The sequence below is a fragment of the Cricetulus griseus genome, chromosome X (genome assembly GCF_003668045.3).
Source record: "Cricetulus griseus strain 17A/GY chromosome X, alternate assembly CriGri-PICRH-1.0, whole genome shotgun sequence".
Classification (NCBI taxonomy): domain Eukaryota; kingdom Metazoa; phylum Chordata; class Mammalia; order Rodentia; family Cricetidae; genus Cricetulus; species Cricetulus griseus.
Window position 1 is genome coordinate 46566045 of NC_048604.1, and position 21283 is coordinate 46587327.

General features: G+C 36.7%; 1 pseudogene; it reads right to left on the minus strand.

Moving 5' to 3' along the window:
- Positions 1-9027: 9027 nt before the first annotated feature.
- LOC113837696 lies at positions 9028-18896 on the minus strand (annotated as a pseudogene).
- Between the last annotated feature and the right edge of the window lie 2387 nt (positions 18897-21283).

Here is a 21283-nt window from a genome sequence, read left to right on the forward strand (position 1 = left end):
ATTCAGATTGCTGTCACTCTAAACCTCTCTGAAACCTCCAGCCCTGTCACTACATCATCTTCCCTACAAGTACCTTTCCCCCACTCAAGTCTTTTAATCTTGTTTTGTTACTCCCTGAGTTTTAACCAGGGCCATATTTGTGTTCATAGATTTGGAGTTAGCAAGTGCAGAAAATTGGTGAGTAGGTAAACCATCAGTGCTTGTCACAGCAAGTGCCATTGTAACAGGGAGAATTTGACATTTACTCGAGTACAGTATCAGATGAAGACTCTTAGCTTAAGAGAAAACATCATTTTATTTGAGTGCTTGGTATTAGACATGACTTGTGCCACAAAAGTCAGAATTTTGTTAGATAATAGTGGGGATGGCTTGGCTGATAAGAAGATATCCTAGGCAAAAGAATAATACATTTCAAGATATCATATGAGAGATTAGCATGTGTGAGGTCTTTGTTTCCATCCCCAGCACTACAAATTAAAAAGGACATAGCGTGTAGTGTGAAAAATCCCAGCATATTAAGGGAGCAGTAAAGATGACCTACCTTTTCCATATGGTGTAATCTTCTAATAGCTTATACAGCAATGATACAATACTGTAATTTCCAATGAGCTTTGTGAATTTGGAAAAAGGTATTTCATCAATTGTCCTACAATTGTACCACATGCTGCATGTCAAAATAAGATGTGCTGTTTAATTTACAGTGTCACGGTATATAATTAGGTAGTGGCTCAGGAGTTACATGGAAGTAACATGGGTAAAATACATCATAATATATTGGGTAAAAATGTTCCAAAATTGAAAAACTATATCATTAATAAAAAATGTTGTGATTAAGAGAACAAATTAGTTGAGAACTCTCTTAAGTAGCTACCTATACTGCAGAGAGACAAGAAACACATGCAAAAAGTCATAGGCATCTTTTCAAGAACTGATGTACTAAGAACCATTTTTACATAAAAAAGAATCCAACATGTGCTATATTCTTTTTTGGCCATGATTGTCAAAGTTGGCTTTTCTTTTTTCTTTTTCAATTCCATTGACCAATAGAGCAGTAGGAACTTGATATGACTAGTCACTGAATAATTTGTCTCATTGACCCACTTTGAAAAAGAGATTTTTTCCAAATTATGCTTAAAACTATATCATACCATTCTGTTAAAGTAAGATGTATTGCTATATTTAAAGTATGCTTCTTTAAAAACAACAAAGTGTATACAAAAAATGAAAAAAAGAACTGATGCACTCCTTCATGATGTATTTTCCTTGTTTCTAGAGGATTTTGAACTTGATGTTTCTTGAAAGGGTTTTCTAGCTCTGATATTTCACTAGCATAATAGTTACCTCCTATCATATATGAAGGATCTTTCCTTAATTGCTGCTTCCTTCTGCCATTTAACACACATGCATACCACATATGGGTAATAGGATGTACAAATGGGCTAAGACAAAAATTTAATCCTACCTTAATGTTTTCATCTCTAATTTGTGTTGAAATTCTGCCTTCCCTAATGTAGTTAATTTTTAGTTTACCCCTTGTATGCATCATTCTTAAGTGGAAGAGGGTGGAAATAGGAATCAAGATGGAACTAGGAATCAAAAAGTTTATAGTTTTAGAACTGACATGTCACTTAATAGCTGCCAGATTATTTCCTTAGTCTATGAATTCCATTAGGGTGAAGTCTTATTTCTAGAATTTTTCCTACCTTCCTTTTTATTGGCCTATCAAATGCATTATCCATTTCTGTGACCCGAGATTGCTCCTTTACACAGTTCACAGAGGCACAAGAGGGAGACCAACTGCAGAAAAATCTCCAAGTTGTCAGCTTTCATTTTGGTACTAGTCTGTGTCAGTTCCTTCAAAATTCTGTCACTGAGGAGTGTTACTGCAGCGCAAAAGGGTGGGATGAAGCCCAGTCTCTTTAGAGCCTGTCATTCTTTATATCTTCCTTTGTGATAGATAGAAAATGGCAGTAGGCGAAGAATCATGTTCTGAGAGAGCCTAGCACAGGACGGCACTGAGAAATGCATCAAGTGCAGAAGTTGGAACCCTGGTGGAGGTTTCTTTTATCTTGGAAAATACTGTACTCCACATCTCATATAAATCTCAACAATCTCAGAAATTGGCAATGCCAGTCATAATGCCTCTGGTATACTATGTACCTATCAGTTTTAGGTATACAAGATGAGAAGGAAGAATAAGACACTTGGTTAGAAGAAGCTTGAGATGTCCTTTACCAAAGAAGTATTTTAGGGCTTGAAGAATAACTTTCAATATAATTTGCAAAATAGCACAAAAGTGAGTGCAAATTCATGTGGTGCAAGTAAAATAGGGCAAGGCTGAGGAAGCCCAGGATGCAATGTTCTGGTTGACATCTCGCTGGTATGTTCCACTGGTTTCTCCAAATTTCAGATCTGATTACAGTGAAGCAGTGTTAATAAGAAAATGCTTTTCAAAAGATACGGATTTTAAGCTAAGTTTTGAATGATGAATGTTCACAACATATTTACACAGTGCTCCTGGTGCCATTTCTTTGTTCAGTTAAATATTTGTCTACCATCTGCTGTAGCATAGCTCTATGCAGGGTGCATTGGGGGTGTAGGAAGGTACAAAGCTTTAGCCGTGCCTTCTTTCTCCAGGAACTTCTGGTCTTCTAAGGAGGTTCACTCATTCGCCATTTCTGAGCAGGTTATTGGGCAGGTATAATACAAATATTGGTATACTGTCCTTTGCTCTTTAATATTCCTGAAAATAGACTTTGGGCAGAGGCCTTCCTGTATTACCTCTAAAACTTTGTATTTTGTACCAGGTTGGCTCTCTGTTCCACAATGGGGTAAGGGGAAAAGAGCAAACAGCTAACAGTATTAAAATATTGTGCCCTATTTCGTTAGGTATTACAGGTCTGTTTAAATTGCTTATCTGTTCTTGATTTAATTTTGGTAAGTGAAATCTGTCCAGATTGTCCATTTCCTATAGATGTTCGAATTTTGACGAATATAGGCCTAGGCCCTATCCCAAAGTATATGATAGACTCTGGTGACACCCTATTGAAGGCCTTACCATCCACGGGGAGCAGAATGTATATGTGATAGGTAGGGTCTTAGTTGCTGGGGTGGTAGGGGAGGACGGGAGGGATAAGGGAACTGGGATTGTCATGTAAAACAATCTTGTTTCCAATTCAATTAAAAAAATCAGAAAAAATAAAAATAAAAAATATTGTGCCCTTGAAAGGAACTAGATTAAAAACTATATTTAATAGGGGTTCCTATTGTTTATTCTGTTGAATATAAAGCCTATAGTAATAACAGAATGGAAGAAGCTTATCCATGAAGAAAACCTAATTGGGAACTACAAATGGCTGTCTCAACTTCCCCGGTCAATTTCTGCTGTATGTTTGCAAGCTCCCAATTTGATGATGTTTCTTTTGTTTGTTCTTTTATTCAGGCTACTCAAGTGGTCTTTGCTAAATATTAGAAACTGGTGATTTGATGTTTTTCCACTCATCTGCTGCTAATCCCTGCCTGCCATTTACTATTTATCCTTTTACTTTTGTTTGCTATATTGCTGAATAAACTCACTCATTCAAAACCCAATGTGTAGCTACTGTAGAATTTTCAATGCAGCAGGTGATGCTCAGCTATGCTTTCTCACTTCCATTTGAAATCTACTTGGCTGTTTGGCAGGAAAAACACACATTCTGTTCTGTTCTTGAATGCCTAAATCTTCTTGGAAGGTGTAATATATCACATGGGGAGGCCTGCTACCTCTCAGTATCATTTGTGAATGGTGATTCTATCAAGAACTTGGTTTAAAAATTAAAATTAAGTAACTTACCTAACCTATGTCTCTGACCCCAGATGTTAACTTTAATTAGTTTATGAAGATACACTGGTAATAATATTTATTAGGCAACTGACTCAGAATTCATAGGAGAGTTATTGATTCAGATTCATCCTTACCAGTCTACTAAGAATTATGGCACAAATTCATACAAAATGTTAAGGCACATGTGATAAGTTACATAAGATGGCTTTGTTCTTTGAAAATTCACTTCTTGACACTGCAAAGCCTGTCACCAATATAGAGAGGAGGACCTTTTGAGATACTCAATATTTATAGAATTGCTTTCAAACTGGCTTTATTTCACTTGCTTTCAACTATTTCGACTTCCTGGTTGTTGACTTTCACTCTTCCTCTCATTTCTGTCTTCAGAGTCTATGACTTGTATATAAAATTGTCAGCTTGACATTTTCACAGGAGGATTACATAGCTTTTTCTAAAGATAAGTGGCCAAAATTGAACTATCAAGTCCCTGTTGTTCTAATACACCCTGCACTTCTCCCAGTTTTTCTCATCTAAAGCGTTACCACCATCTATTTATCTTCTCAAGCAAAAGGTCTTTGTGTGATCTCTATTAGAATTATTATTTGGTCATCAATTTTTACTTTTTTCTACACTGTGCTACTTAGGATATCTGGCACATAGTAAGGCTTATTAGATATCTATTGAACAGTATGTTCTGCTAATTAATACCAATTCAAACATTTTAAAGTTTTATGTCTCTTTGGAATTAAGTTGTTTTACTCCTTATTGTCTCCCCATCTATTGCCACTACTCGAGTAAGCTTTGGTCTTGGCATAGTACTTATAGATTATTGTGAAAATTTAGAGGAAGGGGATAGGATGGGAGAATATAGAAGATTCATGGAGGAAGAACAATCTTTTAGTAGGAGAGGTAGAAACAAAGGAATGAGATTTTCTCTGAGAAGAAATGACTGAGGGACATGGTAGAACTAGGAAAGCACCGAGTACTTTGGGAACACGGCCAATAGACCAATCTTAGAAGGGATAGAATTGAAACTACAATTGGGAAAGTAGGCTACAGGCAGTTTTTGAAGAGAAAAAGTCCCTTAAATTCATCTGGGAAATAAGAACCTGCTTGGGAAAAGCATGCAATATGAACTCTTCGTTAAAACTGTTAAACTGTAAATGAGAGCTGCATAGACAGAGTATGAAATTAAAATCTGTTCCATTAGGTTATGACCAATTTCCCTGTGAGATGAGTGTGGCTTAATTTTAGAGAATTTCATAGAAACATGCTACTTGTGACACTGTTAATATTTCTTGTTAAAATTCTTCACATCCTCACCATCCTCTCGAATTCACTGTGAAATTCTATAAGTGTAATTACTCCCCTTGTCATCTTATGAACACACATGTGTGAGGGTCACTCACTCTGTGGACATTACACTTTGCCCCTAGATATGTAGGACAAATTCAACCCTAAGATAGGAGAAATAAGGTGATGAAAGGGAGGGTTTTCCTTGGAACTTTTCAGTTAAGGAGCCTCCTCTGGACTCAGCATCAGGGAACAATTAGTGTGTGCTAAAATAATGTGAATTATTGTTTCATTTCAGGAAGAAAAACTGCAGTTCCTTACTTGAAAACATTTGTGTTAGCTGCTCCCTTCTCTGAATTAGGGGTCACCCAGAAAGTTTCTGCTTTCTTTTTTTCTCCATTTTTAAAATTTAAATTAGAAACAAGATTGTTTTACATGTTAATCCCAGTTCCCTCTCCCTCCCTATTATTTCACCATATCTTCTCTCTCTCTCTCTCTCTCTCTCTCTCTCTCTCTCTCTCTCTCTCTCTCTCTCTCTCTCTCTCTAGAAAAGCTTTCCCTTTAGGTGAGCTACACTAAAATGGCAATGTTCCTTTAGGTACTAAGCCAACAAGTGTTTTCCATGAGTTCAGTAGAGGAATGCAATTTTAATTACAGACTGATTCAGGAATACTAGAGACCCATGTCTTAGAATTTGAAGCTCATCAAGTGCGGGAAAGTAAAGTAAACAGGCATTTTCTAGAATTCCTGAGGACAGACCTAGGGTTTATGGGCAGCTGTGATGAAGAAGCAGGCTTGGGTTTGGCATAGGAGTTATATTATAGCCAAAACTATTGAGAAAGCAGGAGCTTCACAATCAGGCAATGTTCTTTGTGCTGCTGGAACTATTTCTTTATTCATTTAATTTTTATTCATATGTATTTATTGTACAAAGTGATCAATTTCAAAATGATATTTTTATTCAAGTGTATTATGTACTTTGGCCATATTCATTCCACATCAACATATCCTGTCCCATATTAACTCTCACTAATCTTCCTATTCCCGTAAAGTGTCTCATCTACTTTAATGTCACATATATAGATAATTTTATATAGATGATATAAAACTAGGGTACACATATGAGAGAAAATATGTAATACTGGAATTTCTGTGTCTGGCTTATTTTGAAAAAGAAGATACTCAGGGTCTGGGTGGGAAAATATAGTATATTCAGGATTCCTACTAAATGAGTACATTTTAGTTTCTTTTCAATGAAAAAATGAAAAAAAAAGAGTAACCATGTGAGATTATGGATATGTCAATTAGCTTCACTGTAGTAACTTTAAAATTAACTCTATATATTTCATAACATAATGCATACCTTAAATTCTCAATTTAGTTTGGTCTTCTAAATTACTGCTTCTTGTAAATTAGTTTTACTATCCTTGATTTTTCTGTTATAAAAGTGAAGATGAGAAAAAAATGTCCTTGCTAGGGTTGTTTCAGGATTGAGTGAGATTGAAAAGTACACAACATACACTGAGTGCTCCGTAAATGTTGCATTTAAAATGTATTATTATCATTAATTTGTGTGTGTGTGAGAGAGAGAGAGAGAGAGAGAGAGAGAGAGAGAGAGAGAGAGAGAGAGAGAGAGAGAGAGAGTATGTAGAGATCCAAGAACAATTTTACAGACTCTGTTGTCTTCTTCATGTGTATATGGATTCCAGGGATTAAATCTAGGTCATGAGGTCTCCAGATTAGTGTGCTATGTGTCTTTACCTGCCAAAGCCAACTCACTGGACAATAGATGCTACTTTAAAAATGTATCAATGAGAATATTTAAGACTATAAGCCAAGATACATTGTATTCCCTATGCAGTTGTGCTTCACATAGATGCAAGATTCAAAAGGCAGAGAGTCTGCTTATCTGTTCTTGATTCAATTTTGGTAAGTGATATCTGTCCATTTCCTTTAAATTTTCAAATTTTGTGGAGTAATTTTTGTTATATCCCTCTTTTCATTTCTGATTCTGTAAGTTTGCATGTTCACTCTCTGACTTTTGGTTAGTTTGGATAAAGGTTTGTCTATCTTTCTGATTTTTTCAAAGAACCAACTCTTTGTTACATTGATTCTTTGAATTGTTTTCTTTGTTTCGACTTTATTGATTTCTGCCCTCAGTTTAATTATTTCCTGGTGTCTAGTCCTCTGGGGTGAATTTGCTTCCATTTTTTCTAGAGCTTTCAGTTGTGATATCAACTGTCTGGTGTGACTATTCTCTAGTTTCTTCATGTGAGCACTTAAAGCTATGAACTTTCCTCTTAGTACTGCTTTCCAATTTTCCCAGTTTTCTGCAATTTTTTTGTTGTTTTTGAATTCTAACTTTAAAGCATGGTGGTCTGATAAGACACAGTGGGTTATTCCAATATTTTTATACCTGTTGAGGTTTCTTATGTTGCTGAGTATGTGGTTGATTTTAGAGAAGGTTCCATGTTATGCTTTAAAGAAGGTATATTCTTTTGTGTTTGGATGGAATGTTCTGTCTGTTAATCCTAATTGGGTCATAACTTCTGTTAGTTCCTTTGTCTCTTTGTTAAATTTCTGTCTGGGATCCTGTCCAGTGGTGAGAGTGGGGTGTTGAAGTCACCCACCATAACTGTGTGAGGTCTTATTTGTGATTTGAGTTTTAATAGCATTTCTTTTACTAACGTTAGTGCCTTTGTATTTGGGGTATAGATGTTTAGAATTGGGACTTCTTCCTGATGGATATTTTCCTGTGATGAATTTGAAATGACCCTCTTTATCTCTTTTGATTGATTTCAGTTTGAAGCCTAATTTGTTAGATAGTAGGATAGCTACCCCAGTTTGTTTCTTGGATCCATTTGATTGGAATATCTTATCCCAACCCTTTATGCTGAGGTAATGTCTGTCTTTGAATTTGAGGTGTGTTTCTTGTATGCAGCACAAGGATGGATTCTGTCTTAGTATCCACTCTGTTAGCCTGTGTCTTTTTATAGGCGAGTTAAGACCTTTATTATTGAGGGAAAATAAGGACCATTGAGTGCTTGTTCCCAGACTGGGCAGGCTGAAGTTGGGCCCAAGGCAGGGGCCAAAGCAGCTCACTTCTGCCCTGAGTGGGGGCAGGAGTAGCCCAGTGATCTCAGAAGATTCAGGGTTGCTTGGTTGTCAGGGCCAAGTCTATCTGCCAGCAGATCCCAGGATGGGAGTTACCCTTATATTTGCATCTTTTATCCACTTTGAATGCACTTTGGTGTAAGGTTTGTATCCATTCCCATTCTTTGACATGTGGAATCCAGTTTTCTCAACAGAACTTATTGAAGAGATGATTCTTTCCTCTTTATGCCTTTTTGGTGCTCTAACTGAACTTTAGCTGACTATACATGTTTAGATGTAGTTAGCATGCTAGTATTTTTCACACAGGTTTGCCTGATTTGAGACTCATGATTATTTACTACAATGCTTTCCAGAAGTCTAAAGTTTCTTAGTTATTCTGTGGCTGGAAATTCTTTGTTAGCTGAAGATTATTTTATAAAATGAAGTTCACTTTTAAAGGCTCAGCTCTCATACCTTAGGCTTCAGAGAATAACACAAGAGGCTTGATAAAAATGAAGACGTGAATATAGAAGGGCCCACGAAGTTACATTTTAATAAAAATCTACCCTCAAGTAATACTGCACTTAAAAACTTCATCTCCTTTATTTTGCATAATTTTACTTTCAGAACAAAGCACCCCCAATACACAATACTCAAACCTGCCATTCTGTGAGGGAGGCGGATACTCCTGAGATAAGAAATTAGGACAGGATAGAAGAAAACCACTAGCCAGAGAGCCAGGTGGGTCAGGGGCAGTCACAGCTTCTGTGGATGCCATGGGGAAATTATACAGAGAGCTTCAGCTTCCAGGAGGATCTCTAATCTACTTCTTCCATGCAATTTGCATTCTAGTTACCCACAAGTGTTAGAATCTCATGAGGAACAGCAGCACTGGGCTTCTCTGCTGTCACCTAACATTCATCAGTGCCTAAACCTAGTTTGATCATGTAATAGATACAGTTGCAATGGGCCTGGAGATCCTTACAGGAGAAGCAAGAGTAAAGAAGAGCAGGCTCAAATAGCTCCAGGTCCTCAACAACTTTGTCATTTTTGTCCTCAGCTTTTTTCTTCAGGGTCTACATAATGGGATGGTTGGTGTTGGTGTCTAGGAGGTTTTGGCAAGCATGTAACGCATTGCAGAGTTGTTTCAAAATTCCTGTGTATTCATGATTCATTCTGTATTGAAGTGCAGTCATAGGTGCTTCTCATAATACAGTAGGCTGTAGGCATGACTATTGGAGATTGTCACCTTCTCAGCCTTCTAATCCAAGATCTCCTTCATGAGCTTACAGAGATTCTTAAACTTTGCCTTGATCTCTAACATTTATTTTCTCCTCCTCCTCATCCTCTGGTAGCTCCAGACTCTCATAGTTACTGAAACCAGGTTGTTCCCCTTAAATTCTTGTACTTAGTACTAATCAGTAGGCTCAGTCATATACACCACCTCAAAGCTCCACTTCTGCACATGCTCCATAAAGGCAATTTGGCACACCAGCTTTTTGCTTTGATCAGTGATGTGTCTCTTTTATGTGAGACATATACTTTGGCATGGAAGTCATCTCCAGGCTGAGAAATGTGATGGTGCAGCAGCTCAAAAAGTTTAGAGGAATCTTCAAACTTTAGATTCTAGGAGAACACTTTATTTAGTTCTTTGTAGCTCTCTTGTCTTATGCCACCTGAGAGACAAACTCAAGGTATTTCTTCAAAATATTTTGTGGATAACTTTTGAGATCTTGCTTTTCTCAGGCGTACATATTCTAGTACAGATATAGTTGAGGTGTTCAGATATCAGCTCATCACAGCTGTCCATGATGAACACAAGATGAATTTAAGAGCTTGACTTTGTTTTTCTTGTTCTCAAAGAGGTTAAAGGAAGATGGCTGGGGAATGAAGATCAATCAATGCTTTGAATTCTGGCCAATCTTCTACAGAGAAGGATTTGACTTCCAAGTCGTCTTCCAATTTATTGGTGAGACACTTACAGAATTAACCATATTCATTCTGAATGAAGTCATCAGGTTTTCTGGTCCAAATGTTCTTGGTTTTATCCAGTTCTTCCTGATCAATGTATTACTCCTTAACAGTTTTGCCTTCCTTTTCTTATATATATATTTCTTTTCCACCTCCCTTCTCTGTTCTCATATTTTCAGTATTAAACTTCTAATTCTCCTCTTTCCCACATTTCCGTTCATCTGCCTCATCAACACTAGTCTCCTTCTCTCATTCCTTCTCCAAATAGAGAATGATGGGATAGCCTATGAGCTGTAAGTGCGTCTTCACCATTCTCTTAACCTTCATATCATCTAGGTATTCTGTTTGGTATTATTTGAAATGAAGAATAACTTTTGTACCCTGGCCAATAAGCTCACTGTGGTATGCATATGTATGGAAGGATCCACCAGCAGGAGACTCCATTAATACTGCTCATTTTTTGTTTTGTATTTACAACCACTTTCTGTGCCACCAGACAGGCAGAAGAGCATCCAGCCTCAATCATGGGCATGTCTGCACCAGCCTGGAGATTCCCCATGAACATTTTTGTGGCAGGCTTGGTAATGGTTCCCAAGTTATTTATGAAGTCAGACGGTGTCCACCAAAGTCAGCTTGCGCTCCCGAGGGCTGAGGATATCGTCAACTTCCAGATCTCTACCGCTGACTAACTTGAAAGGGTGTCAGGCTGTCATAGTGAATCTTGAAGCATTAGAGAGCAACTCCTGGAGGAAAACTTCTTTGTTCCAATAGAAAGTACTGATGATGAGGAACATGAGCTAAGATGTTTCTGCCTAAAAGGATGATTTCTTCTAGAAAGGCAGAAAAGATCTTTACATTCTGTTCTTCGTGCTCTACTTCCTCAGGCATCTTGAAGGAAAATCATTAAGGAAGTACAGAATGGGGTGGGCAAGGACTAAATCTGCCTTACAAGCAGCACCTGGTTAGTGAGGTGGTGAGGGGGTTACTCCTGGCTGCACTTTAAAGAACCTACCACTATATTTCTAAGAGATTTTTGACTTGGTTTCATTTTGCTATTTATAATGGCTAAAGGTACTTTTGAGTTGGATTATCAGTTAGTGTAGCTATTATTGCATTCTTTTCCACTGTCACCTCCAGCACCAGCAGCTACAGTTGTCTTCTATTTTTAAGCAACTTGATTGACCTGTTGATCTTCTAACGAACACCTATGGAAGGACAGGCCTCTCCTCTGCTATAGAGACTGCATGGCTGGCTTCCTAGACCATATACAATCAACAAAATCAAGCAGTTTCAGGTTTCTTTTTCATAAAGCTGTAAAAATGTAATTAGCAGCATGTCTTTAGAATATATGTTATGAAAATAATGTTGTTGCTTTGGGACTAGTGAACCTCACTCAGGACCCATTTTCCCCAATGAATTTACTATTCTTTCACTGATGATGATGTTGCCTGTCAGACCCTTTTAGGAGAGGGTGGAGAAGGACTCAGTTTTCTTAAGGGTCTGGCCACTGGAAGTTTGACCATGCTCCAGTGACTATATGGGCAACATAAATTGGACTTGGTGATGTTTTTCTTTTTCCTTTTTCTGAGGGAGAGGGCTCCAGGGTTGGGGGACAAGCTGAGAGGACTGGGAAGTAGGTGTGATCAGGGTGCATTATGAGAAATTTCCAAATCATTAATAAAAATAATATGTTGTGAGAAAAAACATTTCCTTACTGGATGAACTTGTGGCAAGAAATATTTTGTGCCTTGGAGTTTAGCTGCTGTACCTTTCATATTATTTTGATGTTGACGCTCAAGGAACACTTGCTAATAAACAATATAGAATTTCAATAACTGTAGCTTGGAACTTGCATGTTCTTTTACTCAGTTGCCTTACAAGATGGGAGATTATTCCTCACATGATCTTAATACAGGCCTTTGAAATGGAATCGATCCTTTACATTTATAGATTATTTACCATGTTTCATATATGTGTTCATTACCTTGCTTAACTTTTCTAACAGATTCTGTTAGTCTTTTCATGGTTTCCATTTTATAGATAAGAAAAAGCAGGTTGGAACTCATGAAAGTTAAACAATATTCTCAAGTGCAAATTTGCCACGAAGTCATAGAGCCGGGAGCGGGCCTTCGAACCAGCATAACACAACTTTCCCCTTTGTTCTCAACCTGTATGCTGTATACCTTATTGAAACAAGCAGACAGCGTCTCATGGGTAATATTTCAGCATTTGGACGGAGATTAACAATTTACAGGTGGAGTTGGAAGAAAAAGAGACTTAATCCTGTCAGAATTTCTCAAAACATTTTTTCTAGCAGATGTCTGTTTTTTTCATTTTATATTAATAAACCTTTTCTAAATGTTTGTTAACTTGGTAAACAGTTAGTGATAATGTTTTCCACCTGTAGTCCTAAAAAAGGATTAAAAGTTAAAGTGCAGTTACAATTAATGTGCACGAAAATGAAAATTGTCAAATTAACCCAGAATATTATGGTACAGAATGTAATGTGGCAACAGTTTCAGCATAAAAATAAGCATGGATAATTAGGCACACTGAGAAGCCTATGGCCTCACAGCCACTTTGTTCCTCATCTCTATATGGACAGTGTCTCCGAGGGCAGTGAGAAAACAGCAGTTTAAAATGGACTTGGGTCTTAGCATTTCCCTCTGCTTTCTTTTCTGCTTACACCCACCAAATTCATGCAGGACAGACTCATTTCTCTAGTCATTTATTACTTTTTTAACTTTTAAAAATTTAAAGATGTTTTAACTTAACAAATGTAAAAGCACATTATATCAGGATTTGTAGATAATGTTTTTACAGTTTTTCAAATAAATTACAATATTATCACATATACTAGAAAAGAAGAAAGTTTTGATTTTGTTCCATAAAAATTATTTATTTTAATTAGCTTACAAAATAACAAGTTTCCTTACGGCATTTTTGTAATGCTCATATTTGGTTAGCTCTCCCCACCTCCCCATTTCTCTACTCCCTTCTCCATCCCTGCTGTGCCCTTCTGCCTCCAGTATTTCCCTTTATACTTTTATATAACATGTGTTCTATTGCCCTTACACCTACCCTTACAGACTCTTCTTTCCCTCTCTTTTATTCTTACTTGTTTTGTTCTTATTACTATCTTTTTATATTTAAAATGTAATTTTTACTCATGATTAAAAATTGAATTGTAAAAAAAAAGCAAATGGTGATGTTTTAGTGTTAACTGTGTACTTGACACTGTTTGCAGTAGTTTAAAAGGAGACTCTCAATTGAGAAATTGCCTAGATTAGATTGTCCTGTGGGCATGTTTGTGGGAGATCATCTTGTTTATTAATTGATGCAGGAATAGCCAGCCTGCTGTGGGCAGCATCATCCTTTAGTGGTCGTAGGCTCTATAAGAAAGTAAGCTAAACCTGGGCCTGTGAGTGAATCAGCAAGATGTGTTCCTCTATGGTTTGTGCTGCAAGGTTCTTTTTGAGTTTCTTCCCTGAATTCCCTCAGTGATGGACTATGACCTGAAAATGTAAGCCGAGTAATATTTTCCCAAGTTGTTTTTAGTCATTGTTTATTATCACAACAATAGAAACTAGAACAAAGGAAAAGCAAAACCTTATTCCTTCATTGCCTACTCGAGTTAGGATTCACTGTTAAGGTTCCTATGTATCATTTTAGAAACTTCCTATGCTTATATAATATTTATGCACACCCATGTACTAATACCTTGATTTCAAAGTGTTAATACTGTAATAGCCTTTATCAGTCTGTTAAGTGGAAAATGGTATCTTATCGTTTCATTTTACATTTAAGTATAAGTGAGTTTGTGTATGCGTGTGTATGTTCACTGGTGATTTTAATTTCTTATTCTGTCATCTACTCATTTACTGTTTACTTCATTTTCTCACTGAATTTTAATAGCTCTTTAAATATGAAAGAATTTATTCTTCTCTTAAGTGCAAAGCAAATATTTTTTTACTCTGTCATTTGTCTTCTGCATTCTAGTAGTACTTTTTTGCCATATAAAGGGTTTAAATTTTAATGTAGCCAAATTTATCAAATATTTATTCATAGATTCTGAGTTTTATATTCCCATTTAAATAGCCTCTTCCACTCCAGTATAATTTTTAATATTTTACTCATGCTTTCATTTAGTCCTTCTTTTAAAACAAATTTTAAGTTTCTATTTAAAAAGAAATATTGAAGGACTTCATATGAACTTGATGCTGTAATTGTTCACTAGAAAGGCTATGCAACTCTTAAAAGCCCAAAAGATATTTCTAGATTTGAGAAACAAAGAGGTAACTGGAAGTGGGGAGCACATATTATATGATTTAGATGCTCCAGATATAGGAAGAGTGTGTGGTGTCTGGTAAATATTTACTCCACAAAGCATGGTGATTATTGGGTTTTATTTCTCTTTGGGCAGCTCTTCACTGAGTGATTACAAGTGTCTAAAGGAGGCAGCTTCTGAAGAAGTGTGTGGTAATGACTGCTGTGGTGTCTACTCTGGATCCAAAGAGCAGTGGTGTTAATGACAGACCAATTCTCTCATTCCTGCTGTTGTATAGCATCTATCTCTAGTGACTTTGTACTTTGGTCTCACCATTGAAGAGGCACAACAAGTTTGGAATTCCCTTCCCTGATTAGCTATTTACTTTGTTGTAGCCTCTGAAGCCCATCTACAAATGTTCTTATAATCTGAAAGCAATGGATTTTCCAACCTAATAATCTAAATTATATCATATATTTGAGTAAATATGCACAATTTTCTATACATATAGCATAATAAGAAGTGGTTTTCATGTATCTTTCAGAAGGATATTGAATTTTACAGTTGATTACAGAGAATTCAGTAGGTATTTGAATTTGTTGCATGGAAATTTCTGGGGTAAGAACAGTTTTATTATTGTTTTCTATGTTAGAAATTTCCAGTTTTTGCATTAGTAATTCATTTATAATAATTAAAAAGTTAAAATAAATATTACCTATGTGTTTTTCCTATTTTAATGATACTTAACAAAAGTCTTTAAGCAGATACACCTAAATAGTATTATGATTATATTCAGGACAGCCAGGGAGTGTATAGAAATTTTGGGCCAGTTTGGATTACATAGTAAGATCCCATTCTTGAACTAAAATAACAACAAAAATATAATTTAACATAACACAGTGTGTGGTGTTTTGAATGAGAAATGTCCCCCATGGGCTCATGTATTTGAATATTTGATCCAGGGAGGTGGCACTGTTTGGGAAGAGGTTATGGAACTTTTAAGAGGTAGGACCTTGCTGGAGGAAGTATGTCATGGGGAGAAGGCCTTGACAGTTTATAGCCATGCCTAACTTCCATTTTGCATTGTCTGTTGGTTGTGTCTGGGTGGACTTGCTTTCTGCTCTGGTCATCTGCTGCTGTGCCTCCTCTGCCATTAAAGACTATTCCTCTGAAGCTATAACTCCAAATAAACTCTTACTTCTTTAAGTTACCTTGATCATGATACTTTATCATAGTGACAATGGAGAATTGATACACCTATTAATGATTCGTAGGCTCTGTGATTTAAGAAGTTCAGAACCATTCCAAATGCACATGTAAAGAAAGGAATAGACAAATCAATCCTGATACAGTTCCATAATGCTGTAGTGTGGTCATTGTACCAAAACTGAAATAGAAATGTCACTAGCAATGATTATCGAAAACACAAATATTTATTTAAAATATGAATAACAAGGCAGATGTTAAGGTAACATAGAATATAATGCCATCTATATAAAAGTAAAATCACCATGAAGACTAAATATCCTTTTTGGATTATACTATATGTCTATGTAGTGAATTTTAAAAAAAGTACATGAGTATATTAAAGTCTAAAATAAGGACACTAAATAGCTTGGAATTAAGAATACTAGAAGAAGATTGGCAAGGAGATTCAGGAACTATGCATAGGAAGTGTTGATTAATGTGTGTGTGTGTGTGTGTGTGTGTGTGTGTGTGTGTGTGTGTGTATTGTGTGTGTGTGTGTGTGTGTGTGTGTGTGTGTGTGTGTGTGTGTGTGTGTATACATATAATACAGGTACATATAATTTGTACCTACACTATTCTGTCACTGAAACAATTAAGAATTGAAAGACAACAAACAACTAAAACCATTAAATACATATCTATCATCACACCAACTAGAGACAAATTTGTTCTTATTAAATTTTTGTGAATATCATCCAGCATTTGTCTATCTGTTTATTTAAAAGTGTCTCTGAGTTAAGAGCAAGACAATGGCATAATCATGTTTCCATGTAAATGATTTAGGGGAGAATCAACTTATAACCCCTTTAAACCTCTTATATTCTAGAAAATGATTATAATTTTTGATTTATGACCTCCTTTCTCCATCTTCAAATCTGTAATAGTGCATTTCTCTGACTATTCTCTTGCAGTCAATTTTGTTTTGCCTTAGTCTTCCACCTCCAGAGACTACCATGATTGCATTGATTTCTACCTATAAAACCTGGGATAATCTCCAAATGTTAAATTCTTTCACTTAAATCACATCAGCTGCATTCCATTACATTAGGTAATATATTCATAAATTTCAGAGTTTAAAGAAATTTTACCAGGGATCATTATTCTGCCTAATACTACACACATTCAAGTCCATATACACATACACACCAGTTTGCGATGGGGTTACATTCCAATAGTAGGTACCATATATGGAAAATATCATGAACATACATACATATACACATATATATGTACCAATTTTTGCAGTTAAAATAATCAGATGAACAAATATGTGAAATGCTTTTTACAATATCATAAATTAATAAGCAGTAACACTAGCATCCAAACTGGGTATCATCTTACACATAATTCATGCACTTAATCTACTATGAGATGCTGCCGTCTTACCTTTATTTAAGATGTGTCTGTACAAGGCACTATGCACTTGTGAACAGAATTAGCCACGTAGATGGACTTTCTACTGCTCAAAGTTTACTGAGACTGTTAGTACCTGAAGTGCAATCATTTAGGTCCAATTGTTAAGATAACACAGCAATAAAGGAAATTTCTCAAGGAAAGCATGACAGATACTATAAAATATTAGAGTTTTAATGTCTGTTCAGGATATTTTAAGTCTTAATCCTGACAAATATACCTCTTTTCCTACATTCTAGAAGGAATGTTATGTGCTGAAATAAGAACAGAGAAATAACATATTACCATTGAGTTTACCAGAAATTTTACCATCTTAGTATAGCATCATGTTAGTCAGTAATTGCATTAGTTAGGAGGAAGAATTAACAAGCAGCATAAAGTTAGTCAGGAACTGGCCTTATATGTAAGGTCATGAACGACTGATGCTTAAGCCAGCTTTTAATTACTCAGGAATAACCATCCAGACTTTGACTAGCCAGACCACACCTCCCTTCTGCTGCATGCCTTCTGGGTATTTTTCTGGTACTTTGATAGCTGCTTGATGTATGGTAAAAAAGCATTGGTGGGAAAGAAGTTTATAATGATTGGCTCAATACAGGTCTTGTTGCCATCTGTGGATGTGTTCTTTCTCCATTAGTTTGGCTAGAGAAGAAAGTGTCATTTGGTGCTTTGCCGAGGAGACACATGCTATGAGGGTAATTTAAAGATTCTCTTTGCCAACAATCCTCTTCATAGCACAGAACTGGGGATTTTACTGGGCTTTCAGATCTAGGTGCAGTTTTCTATATTCTCAAATTGTGTTGGCCTTGAGCAACATAATTATTTGATGTTAACAAACAAGGAAACTGCTCTCTCCCAGAGGAATCTGGGATAACCACTTCTAACTAAGTTGAATCTGTTAAACAGAGTCCAACTGTTTGGAATCCAACTTTGAAATGATCCCAAGTTGCCACTGGTTTGTTAAGTGCCCTTTTTTGGCAGAGTAGATATTCTAATGATGTCTACTGACATGTGTCTTTTCTGAGCATACTGAGATTACTAGGAAAGTGGATACTGCATCACCTAATAAGGATGTCTCCATTTTCAGGAAGATTTCTTTTGGAAATATCATGAGAGAGGGTGAGACATTATGGATGCCTCATTGTTGCTGTATTGCATCTTTTGGTTTCTTACAAGGTGGTTAGGAGGGGCCTAGCTTCCAACTTTAGCAATTAAGTTGTATCCAAAGATATGGTTAATGATCATTCAGCAGGGGCTGACCATATTTTGCTATAGGTTACCTTACCAATAGTGGAGTGAGTTGTTTGAGGGGGTTCCTGGGGATGTGGAGAAACAAGTGTTTTCTTCTCTTAAGATCATTGAATCTTCACTGGAAAGTTTTTGCCTGCTACATACTCTTTGTAATATAATAATGCAGTTAAATTGTTTATATACTTCTTATTCAGTGCTGTGACAGTTGTCTTTCTTAATCAGTGGTTTTACATAATTAAAAACATTATAAACCTAAAATTAGAGACAAATTCAGACACCTTTGACTTCTCCTTGGAGAACATCTGCCTATCCTTAAGCAAACCTGACCTCTTTCTAAATCAGGCAGAAATCATCAACTTAGACACTTTTTTGTCTGCAGATAGACTATCAAAGTACCTTTCTAGTGATCCCTGTCTGGAGTTATATTAACTACCCAAATACTTTTCTTCATGACTAAAGGAGTCAGAAATGTTGACTTGCCTGAAGATAGGGACACTTCATATCTTCTATGCTAGTGTGATTACTAGTAGCTGCCATTTCTGTATCCCAAATATAAAAATATGAATTCTACTTTCTATTCTACTCTCTGGCAATGACATAGCACAGAACTGGGCATTTTTATTGGGCTTTCAGATCTAGGTGCAGATTTCTATATTCTCATGTTGTGTTGGCTTTGAGCAACATAATTATTTGATGTTAACAAATAAGGAAACTGCTCTCTCCCAGAGGAATCTAGGATAACCACTTCTAACTAAGTTGAAGCTGTTGAAACAGAGTCCAACTGTTTGAATACCATGCACTGTGTTGCTCCAATAGGTTCTAGTGATTCTTTGCTTTGCTATATAGCAGGGAGAAGCAAAGAATTAGTCTAGAATCAGTTGCAAGAAAACTTACTACTCACTGAATATTCAGATGCTATCCACTCTTTTGAAATACAGTAATTAATTTAAAAGCCATTCTTTTTCAAATAGTGCTTCCATGCTGAATTACAATTTTGGGTTTAAAGGCTTTCACTCAGAGGAAACACCTCATTATTTTAAATGGCTTTGAATAAGGATAGCAAAGAGCTCCTTTCTTACATAGATTTTATTATCTACAAAACCTATCCAGATTCAATGTTTTAAAATTTTATTGTTTTATTTTATGTGTATGAGTGTTTTGCTGATGAGTATGTGTGTGCACTGTGTGCATGACTAGAGCTTGCAGAGGTCAGAAAAGGGCATTGGATTCCCAAGAACTAGAGTTATGGATGGTTGTGAGCCATTGTGTGGGTGATAGGAATTGAGTACAAGGCCCTTTCAAGAGCAACAAGTGCTCTTAACCACTATGCTATGTCTTTAGGCCCCAATCCAGATTTTTGACAGCCCCTTTCCACTTGAAAAACTCATTGACTGTAGGGGAAGCTGTAGCCATGCCTACTTAGGGGCTGGCTACAGGTGTGTCTGACCACGCCCTTTTAGACTAAAAGGGGAATTGTAAGGGAAGCTGTAGCTACATCCACCTAGGGGTGTGCCTGACCAAGCCTTCGAGGGCATGGTCAGGGTGATGTAGAGTGAGAGGCGGTCAGGTGGCTGGGCACTTTCGGTTTCCCTTTTGGGTTGCCTTACAGACTGCTGCTGCACTGGCTGGCTAGGTCGCTCTATTAGTAAGGCTTTTCCCTATTAAATACCCTTGTATTTCTACCTAGTTCTGTATTGGTATTTTCCCACATTATCTGCCTCCACAACTAACTTATAGAAATTATCTGTATGTGAAGTGTTTTTAAAACATTATAACCACACTTAAGTTGGCTTTAGTGTAGTCAATCAGTGTTTGACTTAGAGTATATTTAAATGTAGTATTAGTATTAATTCTTTTAGAATTTCATATATACATAAACTGTTTTGATCATATTCACTACTCCAATCCTCTGCCTATCTCCTCCAAGATCTACCCTTTACCCTCCCAGTGACCCTCCTAATTTCATGTCTCATGACTCTAACAACATACTCAGTACAATGTAGTCATCCAATATGGCCAATTACTCATATTCTCCTGGGTGTGGGTCCACTCATTGGAGCATGATATTGACCTACCAGGAGGCATATTTCTAAAGAAAACAGACTCTTCTAGTATCCGTTAACTGACAACAACTCGTCATCTTTGAGTGGAGGTTCATGAGCCTCTCACTAATCCATGCTTGAATGTTGACTGATTTGATCTTGTGTGATTCTTGTATAGGCAACCACAGATGCAGCGAGTTCTTGATTACAGTGGTCATGTGATTTCTAGAAGAGACATTTGCAGCTAAATCTTTCCTGACCCCTGCTAATACAATATTTCTGTCCCTTCTTCCATGATGTTCGCTGAGTTTTATGAAAAGAGAGTGGTATAGATGTCTCATTTATGGCTGAACATGAAGTAGTATATTTTAAATATATATTATATGTGTGCACATAAATATGTGTATTCATAAGCTTGTGCATACAAACACACAAACAAAAACTATGAAGGATTCTTTGGGGGGCTGCTTCTAGGAGTAAACTGGCAACATTTTTTAAACAAAGATATTTAAAATCTGAATAATATATCCTATTTTAGGACACTTTCTCTATTCTGACATATACAGTTGTTTAGGAAAGCTCCAACAGGAAAAAATATACCCACACCTCTGTTGGAAGCCTCTGACTCTCTAGAGGCCAGGCTGGCATCCTGAACCCCATGTAAGACCCCCCAACCCTGTGTAAGCTTGTCTAACATAACCCCACCTGCCTCCCATCTCCTTGCCACTATCTCCTGGCCCACACCTCTAGCAGAAGCCTCCTCTGTCACCAGAGGCCAGGCCAGCATCCTAAATCCTAGGTAAGACTCCCTCCCACCGTACCCATGGTTTCACAGCACAACTCCAACTACCCTTCCCTTCTTCATGACAGTATGGAGGCCCA